The 14,468-nt window shown below is 51.4% G+C and overlaps 1 protein-coding gene across 1 annotated transcript in view; it reads left to right on the forward strand.

The window, feature by feature from the left end:
• Positions 1 to 1,079: 1,079 nt before the first annotated feature.
• Positions 1,080 to 14,468, forward strand: part of Crispld2 (cysteine-rich secretory protein LCCL domain containing 2) — a 58,336-nt gene continuing 44,947 nt past the window's right edge. The window contains exon 1 of the mRNA XM_006255708.5: positions 1,080 to 1,237. The gene's annotated coding sequence lies outside the window, so the exon portion shown is untranslated. The remainder of the gene's footprint in view (positions 1,238 to 14,468) is intronic.

The raw sequence follows: 14,468 nt of genomic DNA on the forward strand, positions 1-14,468 counted from the left end.
GTCCCAGAAGAACCCTGTTCCTCATCCATTCCCGTTCCTGGGTGGATATGGAACTAAGACCCAGTTTATCCTGTTCTGCATTCAAGACTTAAATGTTCCCGGGCATTGGCAGCAGAGTGGGCACATGCACTTTGGAGACCTGTGACTCAGAGATGCGTGCAGGAATCCCTGTTGGTCAGTCCCTTCGCTGATGGGGATGTTGGCAGGAGAAGCAGCGTTAGAAGGTGGTCAGGCCAGATTGTCAGCACCGGAGAACAGCATATGGAGTCCAGAGCCGCCCTCACTGGCCTTGTCCTGGGTCACACGAGGGCTGCTCTGAGCCCTGTTTTTCACCACTGACTCCTCTGGTACTTGGAAGACAGCTCAGCATGTAGCAGCCGGTGCTTGTTGAGTATTAGACGAGTGAGTGCAAGTCCGTTGATGATGCTTCCAAAACTGAGAGCAGAATGGGAGTTAAAACTGAAGACATTTACATATATTTAAATCTTTAAGATGGGTGGTCTCCTCCAGCCCTGCTTTATGTGACTGAGTGTTCTGGGGGTGTCTCTTCTGGCCCATTCCCTCACCCACCTTTCAGTGTTTGGGCGTCAACCTTACCTAAAGTAATTTCCTGGATTCTAACCTCCGGATATTTGCTCCAGGTAGGCACCAAATGCCCTGGGGCATATGGTACTAAGCTTACTGGAACCTCGCCCTGGGGTTCTTGAGGAGGCGGGATAACCTCTCCACAGAAGTGGGACATTGCCTCCTCCCTGGATTGCTGGGAACCCCCAGATCCTCCTAGTCTGGGAACCGGTCATGGTGGAGAAATACGCACACCCGGGATCAGCACGCGCTGCCCGGTGGTCTGTTGTCCCGTCCTTCACTTGAGTAGTAGAACCGGGTGGGGTCTGCGTGCCACGGCCTGTCCGAGAGTGCCCAGATCGTTGCGCGCAGAAAGCACTCAATGAAAACTACTTTTATGGTCACGGCTAGGGGCCGCGCGCTCCTTGCGCATCGTGGTCCTCAGAGCCTCCTCCCGCCCGAAAACAGCAGGGCGGGGAGGGGCGGTGCCGGCGCCTCGCAGCCCAATCAGCGCTGACTGTGGACTTGGGGGCGTGGCTCAGGATGCTCCAAGAGGCTACTAGGGGCCGCGCGCAAGTCCGGGACCCACTCGCAGCGGCCAGCATCCGCAGGGTCCCAGAGCCGAAGTTTGCTTGCCCAGCGCTGCCCAGGTTGAGGCCAGAGTTCCGCGCAGGTGAGAGGGACTTGGTCCCGCTGCTCTTTTGTCTGTAGGAGAACAGGCCTCATCGCGTAGCCTCGGTTGTTCTCGAACTCTTAGCCACTCCACTGCTTCAGCAGCGCTGTCTCCTCTTTCTGTCCTTTTTCGACGCTCTTGCCCCGAGTAAGGCAGACGCGGTGCTTCAGGGCTATGTGCCGCCGTTCTGCCTAGCCCCTACTTGCAAAGTTCTTTTCAGATGAAGAAACTGAGGTTCAGCTACGAACGAAGCCTTTTGTCCCGGACGGACTCACAGTTAGGAAGCCGAGTCTGAGGTGGGATCCCCAGCCTGGCTGCACGCAGTGAAGCGCGCTTCACCGAGTCGCGCGCGCTTTTGCCCACCCAGTGCAATTTGCCACCATTTGGGGCGGTAGTGTGTTGTTAGTGGGCGTGGATAACTGGCTTGCTGATGGCATGGTTGCGTTAGAGGGGTGTTTCACCCCATGCGGGTAGGGTCTAGGCGATCACAGTGGGTAGGTAGGTGCCTTTGGTCCCAAATGACAGAGCCACGCCCCTTTTAAGTTTTGTAGGCAACAGGCTTCTGGTGAGGAGGTCTCCTTCCGGTTTTTCAGAGAGGAGTGCATAGGGTCAGAGAGGTAAAGTGAGCTGTAGCAGCAGAGACAGGTCTGGAGCTCACCTCTGCCTCACACGGAGGTGCCCAGATATAGCACAGTCTAACCTCTAACTCCCAGGAATCCTTCTGTCTCAATTTCCCGAGGGTCAGGATTACAGGCAACTATCTAGAGACTGGTTTAGGGAACATATTACGGGTCCTTCGCTAGAGTGGGCATCTTGAATAAGTCCTCCTGTCGGGAGTATTGGCCCCAGACAAGGAAAACCAAGGCCAGTTCCTTTGGGATACAGACTCAGCGCCAGATGCCTGTTGGTGCAGTGCAATTTGAACTGGCCATCTTTCCAGGGAAAGGTGAGTTGCTAGGGTGACTAAGCCTGTGTGAGAGGCTGTCTGGATGCCTGGCTCTCCTGGAGCCAAGTGAGGGTTGGAAATGTCCACTCTTAGCCCTGGGCTCCTTGCCCTGGTGAAGTAGGGTAGGCCTGCCTTCTCCAGATGATCCCACACGCCACACATCAGGTCTGGAGTCAGACAGCCCTGCAAACAAGGCTGGACCAGGCCGCCTGCCCCAAACTGACGGAGGGATGTATAATGTGCATCGGGCATCCTGCATCTGCCACAGTCCCCAGGAGGAATAGCATGTGTGGGCTATATTGCCTGCCCTAGGAGCTGTGCCTGAGGACCTGGGTCAGTACTAGCTCAGAGCCCTGAATCTGGGCTGGAAGTGGAGAATGGCTTGTGATGTTACCAGGTGGGCCTGGTTCTGGACTCTCACTCCCACAACCTGTAGGTCCTGCCTTTTTAAAGATAGCTATCTGTCCACTGCTGCCTCTGCCTTCAACCTGACCTTCACAGGAAGGGTTTTATCTAAGGGGTCCAGGTCAAATATCTGGCCAAGGCTCCCAGAGAGGAGGAATGAGGAGGGAGGCATTGATTCACACAGAACGGCAGTGACAGTGACAGTAAGGTTGGTACCTGACACTTCTCTGGAACATCTTATAGCCAGCTCTGTCCAGGGCTGCCCCTAGCAATCTCTCGACTGCCCTGTGAGCCAGCATGCTCCACGCACTGATGCTCAAAGTGCACATATGTGCAGGACACGAAACAGCTGGGCCCCTGGCTGGGCCCCACTGTAGGTTCAGAGGAAGGTGCCGCACCAGATGACCAATGTGACCGTCACAGCAGAGTGTGTCACAAGGCTTGTCGTGACGTAAGGATGCTCTTAGCACCTCCAGGTGCCTGGCTCTGGGTGGGGTGGGGGTGGGGGTGGTGTAGGGCAAGAAGGGGCTGTACTGACAGGGTTCTTCACCAGGACTCGGTTCATTGGTATACTGAAAGCCTTTGCCAGGTGACCTGGGTCAGCGAGGCTACCAGAGCCTGGCAGCTGTGTGTGCCGCAGAGGGGCGGGGTTGATCTGCAGAGGGAGGACCCGGGATGGAGGAAGAGGATCATGAGGCCCCTTCCAAACCCCCACATGGCATCCTTCTTGCATGAACTACACTGGAGTGTCTGCAGGCAGGACCCTGGTGCTGACCTTGGCCTTGAGGGAGCTGGCTTGAGGCTCTTCTCCGTCACCAGTATAATTTGTGAGTAGGGGAGGTGCCTCTGTGTCTGCTACTCTGGGAGCTAGAATCTTTAAAAAAAATTTTTTTTTCTTAACTCACTGCCTTTGATGAGTTCCAGATGTGCAGAGCCAACGTCAGTCAAAGGGGGTTGATAGTTTGATGGCTCTTCAGGATGGGAGCAGACGCTGTCATTTCATTTCATAGAGATGTCCTTCTAGCTAGGGGACAAGGGGCACCTCATGGTATCCCCAACAGAATACCCTACAAGTAACAGAACAGACAAGGGCAGCCACTTGAGGGGGGTCCTAAGTCCAGGGCATTTAGTCATATTGTTCTGTTTTGTCTTTCCTTGAAAAAGTAGAAAACACAGTACACATAAAATGTATTTTTAAATTTAAAAGTCACTATTTATCGAGTGCGTGCATGAGTGCATGCGTGCGCAGGCATGAATGCACGCGTTTATGTGTGTGGGTATTCGAGTGCACGTGTGTGGGCATGCACATGTCAGGGTGTGTGTGTAGAAGTCAGAGGACACCTCACGGAGTCTGTCTTTCCTTCTACCGTTGTGGCTCTAAGGAAGTGACTGGATTCAGGTTCTCAGGTTTGGCGGCAAGCGCCTCTACCCACGGAGTCATCCCACTGCCCCAAAATGTACTACTTTAAAAAAATATTTAGTTAGTTATTTTATGGGTCTGTGTTCGTCTGTCTGTGGGTCTGTACATGGAATTCTGCTGCCCAAGGAGGAAGGACAGGTGTCAGATCCTGCCTGGGAACTGGAGTTACAGGTGGTTGTGAATCACTCCATGGAGGCCCTGGGAACCGAACTTAGGTCCTCTGCAAGAACAGCAAATGCTCTTCCATAACTGCTTGCCGAGACATCTCCTCAACCCTCCTAACATCAGCACTGTAAAGTGCGCCGTTGAGGGCCATTGCGTCTATCGGCAGTGTTGTATGGCCAACGCAACCATCTAGTTCCAGAACGCTCGAGGTCATCCTGTGTGAGCAGCTATGACCCTTCGAGCCCAGCACTTGCCGCTGCTCCCCTCAGATCTCAGGTGACTCTGAACATTTCTCACAGATGGAGTCCTGCAGCATGGGGTCTTTGTACCTGGGCTTTCGCAAGGTCCATGCATTTGGTATCCCATATCGGAATATTTTTACTGTTTTTTTTTTTTGTTTGTTTGCTTTTTGTTTTGAGACAAGGTCTCCCTGTGTAGCCTTGGCTGGCCTGGAACTTGCTCTGTAGACTAGCCTGGTCTCGAACTCAGATCGCCTGCCTCTGCTTCCCAGAGTTCTGAGATTAAAGCCATGCACCAACACACATGCTTTTAGTGTTTGTTTGTTTGCGTATGCAAAGGGGCGGGTTTTTTTCTTTTTTCTTTTTTTCAGAGCTGGGGACCAAACCCAGGGCCTTGTGCTTGCTAGGCAAGCGCTCTACCACTGAGCTAAATCCCCAGCCCCTGCAAAGGGGTAGTTTTATTATGGGCTTTTCTTTCTTGTCTTGAGACAGGGTCTCACTGTGTTGCCCTGGCTGGCCTGGAACTCACGCTGTAGCCCACGCTGGCCTCCGCGTCTTATAATTTCTTGGATTATAGTTGTACTACCACCACCATGTCTGCCTCATTTTTTGTGCTGGGGATGAAACAAGGCATTGTGTGTGCAAGGCCAGTGCACTGCCACTACCGAGCCACGCCCCAGCTCGTCACTGGGGGTTCTAGGCAGGCGCTGTACCTCTGAGGTGCGTACCCCCACTCTCTGTAGAACACATTTTTCCTTTGCATACTCCTACAGACATCTTGCCCTACATCCCGCCAACCCCAACCTGGGACCGGGCACCTGGAGATGCTAAGAGCACCCTTACGTCATGAGACAAGCCTTGTGACACACTCTGCTGTGACAGTCACATTTGCCATTTGGGACAATGAACCAGCCAGGGATTAATTGTACTACCCAGTGCGTTACAGTACGGAACACCCCCCAACCCCCAATCCTAGTGCTAAAGACGGAGGCAGGAGGATCAGGAATTCAAGGTCATCCTTAACTGTGAGATGAGGTCCAGGCTTGGGCTATGTGAGATCCTGCCCCAATTGTGTGTGTGTGTGGCTCTGTACGTTTGAGTACAGGGGGGATAGCAGGTCACACAGTCATTGGATGTAGAACGGCAAGGAGGCTGTGAGGTCGAATCAGCCAGGCTGCTCTTACCCAGCTGGCAGGGAGCTCTTTCGTGGTGGGGACAGACAGACACTATTGCCTGGAGTTTTGTGGCACGGCTGACGTCTTGTCCTGAGTCAGAGAAACCCACTGAGAATCATGTCTGAGACATTGCCTTGGGGGAGCCCTGCTCTGTCTCCGACCCCCAGCTTGCATATGTGGTACTTTCGGGCAGCCCTCCCCCACTTTTGCCAGGCCATGAGGACATGATGATCCAGCCAGAAGGAGGTTTGCCTGGCCTCCAGTGCTGTGTCAGCTTAGGAAAAAGCCACAAAATCGGGGTGTGTGGGGGGAGGGGTTGACTAATGAGTGATTTTGCAACTTTTGGCCCGTCATGAAAAAAAAATTCTCACAAACTATGAAAGCCCACATTTTCAATCCAGGTTCTGGAACATGTCATGTTTGAGGCTGCATGACAACATCCCAGAACAAAAGGCAACCGTGCCTCCATTTTGTTTGTAGATCAGAGATCCCAGAGCTAGCCCCGTCCCCAGATCCTTTCGGCAGAAAGGATCTCACTTGCTCTCAAGGACTGGGAGCTAGCACCAAGTTGGTGACTTCTGACCCTTCATGGACTGGGCCCAGGACACCAGACCAAAGAGACCGTGTTTCAGCTTAAAAAAGAAAAAAGAAGGAAAAGTGACTGAGGGAGCTGAGGACTGCACCAGGCAGAGCTCCACATGGCTCCACAGGCCTGGAGTGGGAATGGCCAGGGTGAAGGGTCAGCCCAGGGTGGCGAGGTCTATCTCGCTGTCATGGTTTGCACCACTAAGCAACTGCTATCCAGGAGCAGGCCCTGAAGGAGATGGAGGCGTTTGCTTCTTGTGTTGTCAGAGTGAGGGGACCCTGGGGGACCCTGGGGATCTGAATACTACTTATGGGGTTTTCTAGAGCCTTGCACTTTCAGGGTAGTAAACCCTGTTTAGTCACTGGAGCCTCACACCAGGCAGGTCCTGACTTCCTTTGCCAACACAGAGCAAGCCCTCTGTGACTGACCTCTGACCTCTGACCACTTACGTTTGCTCTGATTTTACTTCCAATGGCTCTTCATAGCACGCTATCAGAGTCTTCATGAGGGGCAGGAATAAAATGACTTGAAAATATAAATGTCTTGAAATAGTCAAAGCAATCCCTTCTGTATGAAATATGACGTCCGTGCTGGTAGAGGCAGGAGGTAAGGACTAAGCTCTGGATGTGTTGAGGTCTGGGAGAAACTGAGTTAAAGCAGGGGAAGGTGGCTCAGCTGAAAGGGCATTTGTCTCCTGTGCATGGGGCCCTGGGTTCCATTCCCAGCTCCTCATAAACAGGGCATGGTGGCACACGCTCCTAATCCCAGTGCTAGAGACCGAGGCAGGAGCATTGGGAATTCAAGGCCATCTTCAATCACACGATGAGGTCAAGGCTCACTTGGGCTAAGCGAGATCCTGCCCCAAGCAAATAAAAACTACAACCAAACCTAAGGTGTGGAGTGAGGAGATGGCAGGCAGGCCCTTTAGAGCAGGGATACTCTAGGTGTGGTCCCCAGACTAGCAGCAACCCCTGTGGCTTCAACAGAAACACAAGTGACCAGGCGCCATCTGAACCAGGAAGTGCAGCTGCCAACCTGTTCTCCTCTTCTAAATAGGTATTGCTCTGTAGCCAAGGCTGGCCTCGAATCCGTCAATCCTCCTGCCTCTGGAGGAGCTTGGTGGCTGAACTATCCCTGTAACCCGGAGCCAAGGAGCAGGGTGTTTGGGGCCAGGGTTCCCCTTAGCTGTACGACATGTGGGAGCACTGGTGTAGGAGCAACCCATAAGCCAAAACCAAAACCTTTCTTAGGAGGCACGCTGCACCTGGTGGCACTCTGCACAGGGCTGGTTCCAGATACTCTGGGACCCTGGTGAGTGTCACAAAGATCTAGGGATCCTTCTGGAGCACGTGTAGTGCCTCTGAGTACCAGGGACCTTACTGGTGCATCTACTCACCTGCTCTGAAGCCAGCCCTGCACCAACCATGAGCCGCTCCAGTTGTAGGGCTGTGGAGACAGCTCAGGTGACAGAGTGCTTGTTGTACAAGCCCAGTGAGCCAAGACCAATCCCTAGAGCCCACGTCAAGATGCTGGGTGTGGTGGCATGCGTCTGTGGTTCCAGCACTGTGGCTTGTTGTCCTGCAAGCCTAGCTGAATCTGCAAGTCTCAGGCCAGTGAGAAACCATTTTAAAAATGTAAATAAATAAATAAACTATATGACTCCGGAAGAGCATGGACAGAGAGAGGGAGAGAGACAGAGAGAGAGAGACAGACAGACAGACATAGATACACACACAGAGACAGATACACACAGACACAGACAGAAACACACACACACACACACACACACACACACATACCCAAAGAGACTCAGGCACACACAGAGAATCACACACACACAGAGATACAGACACACATACACAGAGACACACACAAAGACACAAAGAGAATCAGGCACACACAGAGACTTATACAAACATACACACACAAACAGACACACACACACACAAACAGACACACAAAGAGACTCAGGGATACACAGAGACACACAGAGACACGGACACATAGATACACACATAGACACACGGACACACACAGACTCAGGCACACAGAGAGACTCACACACACAAACAGAGATATACACACTGACACACACAGAGACACACAGAGGCACACACACAGAGACACACAAAGAGACCCAGGGACACACAGAGACTCATGTACGCATACACAGACACACAGACATACACACACCACATACACACTACACACATACACACACATACATATCATATATCACACACACATAGACACACATACATACACACACCACATGTACACTGACATACAATCACACACACAGACACACATACATATCATACATCACACACACACATATATACACACATCACATACACACTGATACACAGACACACACAGACACACATATATATCATACATCACACACACAGACACACACATATATGCACACTATATACTGATACATAGACACACACACATCCTACATCTCTCTCCACCTCTCTCTCACACACACACACACACACACGCACACACACACACAGCTCCCCCCAAATACTCTCTCTCTCTCTCTCTCTCATACACACACACACACATACACATACACATGCACGCACACACACACACACAAACACACATACACATGCACGCACACACACACACAAACACAAACACACACAGCTCCCCCCTACTTTCTCTCTCTCATACACACATAGCTCCCTACCGCCCCCCTCTCTCTCACACACACACAGCTACACACACACACCCTAGCTGTCCTCCTCCATGGCTGAACACACTATTTATTTCCAGGACCTTGGCAGCCTGGCTAGCACCAAGAGATATTTTCATCAGGGCCTTGGCAGTGTGGGACAAAGTGCCCTGCCAGCTTGGGGATGAACCCGGCCCTGTCTGGGTTCCACGCTCCCCGGCTGGCCCTTATCTGGATTCTTTCCTTTTTGTCGACTTTGCAGGGCTGTTGGAGCCAGTCTAAGCTTAGAGACTCTCTAGAGGCTAACCTTGAATGGGTGTGATTCCTGGGTGCTGTGAGGTTCCGGAGCAGTCATTCATGCCTCTTGTAATTCATCTTTCAAACAGTCTGAGACATTTCCAACTTAAAATAAACCTAGTTTTCACTGAAGCTCAACGTCTAAGAGAGGAGAGAGCATCACTCACCCGCTGTCAGGTAAATCTCCTCCCAGCTGAGGCTACCGAGCCCAGACAGCCTACAGAGAGGTCCCTCAGGCCCTCCTGACGCCCCACCCTCAGGGTAACCGTTTCCAGACCTCTAAAGGTGCAGGCCAGGTTTAAACCTCTCATGAAGGAACTGTGTGTGTTTAATCCTCGGAGTCTGGCTGGCTTTGGGCCACACGCAAAGGTGAGATTCTGCCGGCCTGCTGCCCATGGGCAGACTTTAAAAGTTAAACCAGACCTCGCCCAGCACTTACTTCCTGCAGAAGATCCACTCTGCGCTGGACGGAAAGCAGGGCTCCTTATAGTTGCCTTCAAACCCCCTGGCTACCTGGCCCTGGCTGCCTATAACTTGACTTCACGCAGATGGGATCCCCTCCACACTCTCGTCCTTCATCCTTCCCGACCACAGGGGTCATGGCTCTGCTTGTACAGGAGCCTTTTCGAGCCTAGCTCCCAGCACCAGTGTTGACTCCCTTCATGGGTAGGATCTCAGGACTTTCTTCTCTGTGGAGCCCTACAGAGGAGACTCCACATCCAGTTCCCAGCCCTGGCATACTGAGCCTTCCTATGGGCAGTGTACTGGGGCTGTGCAGCTAGTTCCGGTTGCCCCCGTTTCTCAGAGCGAAGGTCAACTGGGATTCCAAATTCATTCAGAAGGAAGAGGGAACGAGGTACTGGCCAGATAGGCAACGAACCCGGTGGTCCTTACACCTGTTCTGGCCCCACCCTGTCATGTCCCTGAAGGAGTTGTGGAGACGTACGTAATGACCCTGTGGGTAGCCTGTACCTTTCCTTAGAGGATGGGATTTGAACCCAGGCCTGACTCTGACATGTTCCTACACTGCTTATGACGGCAATACCAGTCACTTCCTTATCCAGAGTTTGATGTGAATTGTTGCCATGGAAACCTCCCCAAATCAGCAGAACAAAGTCAGGCCTAGGAGTTGCGCATGGGTTATTTCTAAGAAAACATTAATTTCTTATCCAGGCACTTCATTTGGCCTCTTTTTTTTTTTTTTCCTTGACTTGCATGGAACATGTTTGGTTTTAGCACGAAGTGGTTTGAATGTTTGTTGACTGAGTATTATTTCTGCCCAGCTTAGTATTTTAGGCCTTTGATCCCCGTCTCCTGGAAAGACTGGAATGGGAAGATCCCAAGTTCAAGGACAGCCCAGGCATCTTAGTGAGACCCCGGTTCAAAATAAAAAGTGAAAAGAAGATATTACTTAATGGTAAAGCACCAGGCTAACACCAAAGAGTTCTTATATTTTGTTAAGCATCTGAAATTGTTCCATGAGGTTCTAAGGACCGTGTCTCTTGCTGGAGGCAGAGAGGACACATGATCCTGTAAGGCAGAGGGCACTGCTGGCCAGCACCTAGGTGTGGGGAGCTTAAGTGGTGGGGTGGCCAGCAGGGACAGAGCCAGCCTCTCACCTCCCTTGAGTCTGACCCTGCTCCTGTCAAAAAGCAGACAGGATCCAGCTAGGAGGGGAGACGCCACCGCCTGCTGTCTGCTGCTCACCCGGGTGTCTGTAACGGGACGTTCTCTGCCCAGCCTGGATCACTGAGATCTACTTGGGGGTGGGGTGGGGGATGTCCCTCCTCCCAGCCACACTTCATTCCCAGGATTTCTGGGTGGTTTGTGGGTATGACTCTGATCTGTCCTTGGCTTCTTACTCAGCTTACTTTAGCTCTCCCTTGTTAGATTTGAGGCGGAGAGAGCTGGGAAAGCCCTTGGCTGTGTGGGGGTCAGTGGTTGTCCAGTGAGCAGGCCTCTGAGCTGTGGCATCTCATTGATATGGGGCAGTGGAACAGAGTTGCTGCCTGGCTAAAGTGGACAGATGGGAGACTGGAGCGTAAGGAGTAAATTGTCCCTGCCCCTCAGGCCTTCTCTGTGACAGTGACCAGGCTGTTTACTCTCTTCGTTTATTGTCCTCTATTTCCTCATCTGTGAAATGGGTCTAATAACACGAGTGAACTCATCTATTGTGCAGCTGATGACACATGAGATTCCAGGAATGAAGGGACCAGGACACTGCTGGGCCATCCCCACTTCTCACACCTTGGCCAAGTCATCACTGGGGAAATGGACTCATTAGCTTTGGTATGCCAGGATGATAGCTCAATTTTCTAATAGGTCCCAAACCGGGAAGCAGAATCTCTGAGGAGGCTTAATCATGTAAACTTGAAGAAAGGAAGTCACGTTTTAACAAAAGGCAGCCGAGTCCTAAGGCTGTGTAAGTGCTTTCAAACTGCTTCTCACTCTGTCTGTGCCTTGAGGTGGCTGACGGCCAGGGGGCAATTGCAGTGGTTTTTCCTACAGACACTGTCTTTGGTGGCTTCACATGGGTTGGTGGCTTGGAATTGGCCACAGTGGGACGTGCATGCCAGGGGAAAGGGTGAGCAATAGAGAACGGGCTGTACGCTTGGGTGTCGATCGTCCAGGTTCCAACATATAAGGAAGCCCATTGTGAGCCGAGAGCAGGCGAGGAGCATAATGACCAGACCCAGTGCTGGGGGCAGCTCCCAGACAGACAGGTCTGTGACACAGAGGAAAGGGAGCCCCCAAGGAAGATGATCTTCATCTCCAGGCACAGTTGTCTGGGTGGTTCCCAGTCAGAGGGCTAGCATGGACCTTCCCGCCTGACATCTTAGGGTCCTCTTTCCCCAGAAAGCCAAGAGGCCCAGGCTAAAAGGCCACTGAGTCAAGTGTCCTGGGGCTCCTTTCACTCAAGTTCCAGATGCTTAACAGGCTTTGAACTAAGAGCTGCAGGAAGGACTGTCCTATCAGTTCCTTGCCCTTGGTCCCAGCTCCTATCTTTTGCTCGTTTGTTTGAGATTGGGTCTCAGGTAGCTCAGGCTAGCCTCAAGTTCACTATGTAGCTGAGGATAGCTCTGAACTTCTGATCCTCCTGCTTCCACCTCCCAAGTGCATCTCAAAGTGCTGGGCGTAGAAGGGAGGGCTTTGTGCATGCTAGACACTCCACCAACGAGCTGAGTCCCAAGCCCCAGTTCCAGTCTGTGAAATCCTGTTGAAGTGCGTTTTCCCTTGGGACCAACTTATTACCTCCCTCCCTCAAAACTGTGGGGCTTAGAGCACCCCCTGCCCCACATGCAGAGAGGCTGAATGCATTTGTCTGAGGCTACTCAGATGTCAAGGGGCAATGTCGAGGGGTCAGACCCAGGTTCCGTTTCCCTGGAAGCCTGGGATGCAGCCATCAGAGAGGCCCCCATGGACCACAGCCCTTATATGGCTCTGCCGATACAGAATGGAGGAGGCTTGCCCCTCCTCGCTCATTCCATAAATATTTATCGAACAGAGATGTGTCAGACGGACTCTGGGACTCAGGGGTGAGTGGGCTGACAGCTCTGCAGAGTGATTAATTCCCATAAGGCTTTCCAGGAAGGGGAGTCCATGGTGAGCAGAGGTTCACTGGCAGGTTTGGCAGCGGGCACTCTGGAGTCAGGGGCTGGGCCGCAGGAACAGCGTGTGCGGAGGCCGGGCCAGCAGCTGGTGTCTTAGCCCTGACATCTTTTTGGCAGGCTTCCCCCAACACAGAGCAGCTGGGCTACATGATGCAGCAGTCTTCTCTGTTGCGTCCTTATTTCTGGACCAGAAACTTTGCTAGCTTTTCAACAAGTCTGCTTCTAGACCTCTAAATGGCATCGAGTACCATCCGGCGCTGGGAGGGTCGCTGGAAGGCTAAAGTGATGGAAACTGTTGAGCCCTCTAGTCTTCAAAAAGCTCACCCTCCGACTGACTGCCCAGACCCCCAAGCCTGTTAACGTGTACAAGACTCAGTTTTGTGTGCTGTAAAATGGGGCTACAGACTCTTCTGTCCACAATCATGTCTCAGTGCATGCCACAGCCCTAGCAATGTAGGCAACTCCAGCAGAGTTGATTGCAAAATCTGAGTCTCACCATTGACCCTGGGATTCAAGAGCATTGTCCACGCTTCCTGTAGCCCCTCTTGGCTTGTCCTTGTGGGAACTGCATGCTTTAGCTGGCTGGCGTCTCCTGGGTGCTGGTGAGCCGGTGACCTTCCGGCATCTAGAGGGTTTCCAGGTCTGGGAGGCAGCAATGGTAATATTTACCTTTCTTAAAGTCTTTGTTATTCTAAGGCTAAATGCCTCTGGTTTCTGATAATTAACTCTTACTGTATAGCACTAGGGGATTAGGTAAAGGATTTAGATTTATTACCAGCTCTCCCTTCTCTGGCGAGCCAGGAGCCCCTCGGTGGCTAAGCTCATTAACTCTTTTTGAACCAGAGAGGAAAGAAAAGGGAAAAAATGAAACTCATTCACACAGGTACATACACACACACACACACACACACACACACACACACACACATGCACACACACACACACACACACACACACACACACTCAGACACGCATTTTGGCCAGCCTTCTCACCTACACATAGACAGACATTAGACATATACATTTGGTGAGTGGATGGATGGATGGATGGATGGATGGATGGATGGATGGATAGATGGGAAGAGTCCCCAAACTAACAACTTTCTTTTCCCTGGCCTTTTTATACCATTTTAGACAAAAGTTCTTTAGAAAATTACCTCATAGATAAAATGTTACAAACAGGGAGCTCCAGACAGATGTTGATAGTTAAGTTTGAAGCAGTGTTTCATTCTCTAAGCTTGTTAGGAGTTCAAAGCAACAGTGTCAGGTGGCCTTGCCCTACCATAGTTCACACCTATGGCTTTATCCTTAGACAAGAATGTTTTTTCTTGAACACAAATTTGTCCCAAGCCCATTTCTCTTTTTAGTGTGATTATGAAAGCTCATTGTATTTCTATTATGTAGACTTTACTTACTATTCTGAGGAGTGGGCACATTCTATTCTTGATTCTAACTTTATTACATCTTTCTAGCAAAGCAACTCAAACCATTTCTTAACTTTTTTTCTTCCTAAGATTATTTGAATCAAGTCAGGAATTCTATAAAATCATTAATTCATGAAACTTCATCTTCATGTTGATCTGCAGGGGTCTGCTCAACAGGGTGGGCTGAAGCTCAGGAATCTCGAGGCTACGTAATAGTGACAGGAAAGACATATCAGCACAAGAAGCAATCCTGGGGTGAACTCTTGGGCCTTGCCTC

Source organism: Rattus norvegicus, chromosome 19, assembly GCF_036323735.1.
Source record: "Rattus norvegicus strain BN/NHsdMcwi chromosome 19, GRCr8, whole genome shotgun sequence".
Lineage (NCBI taxonomy): Eukaryota > Metazoa > Chordata > Mammalia > Rodentia > Muridae > Rattus > Rattus norvegicus.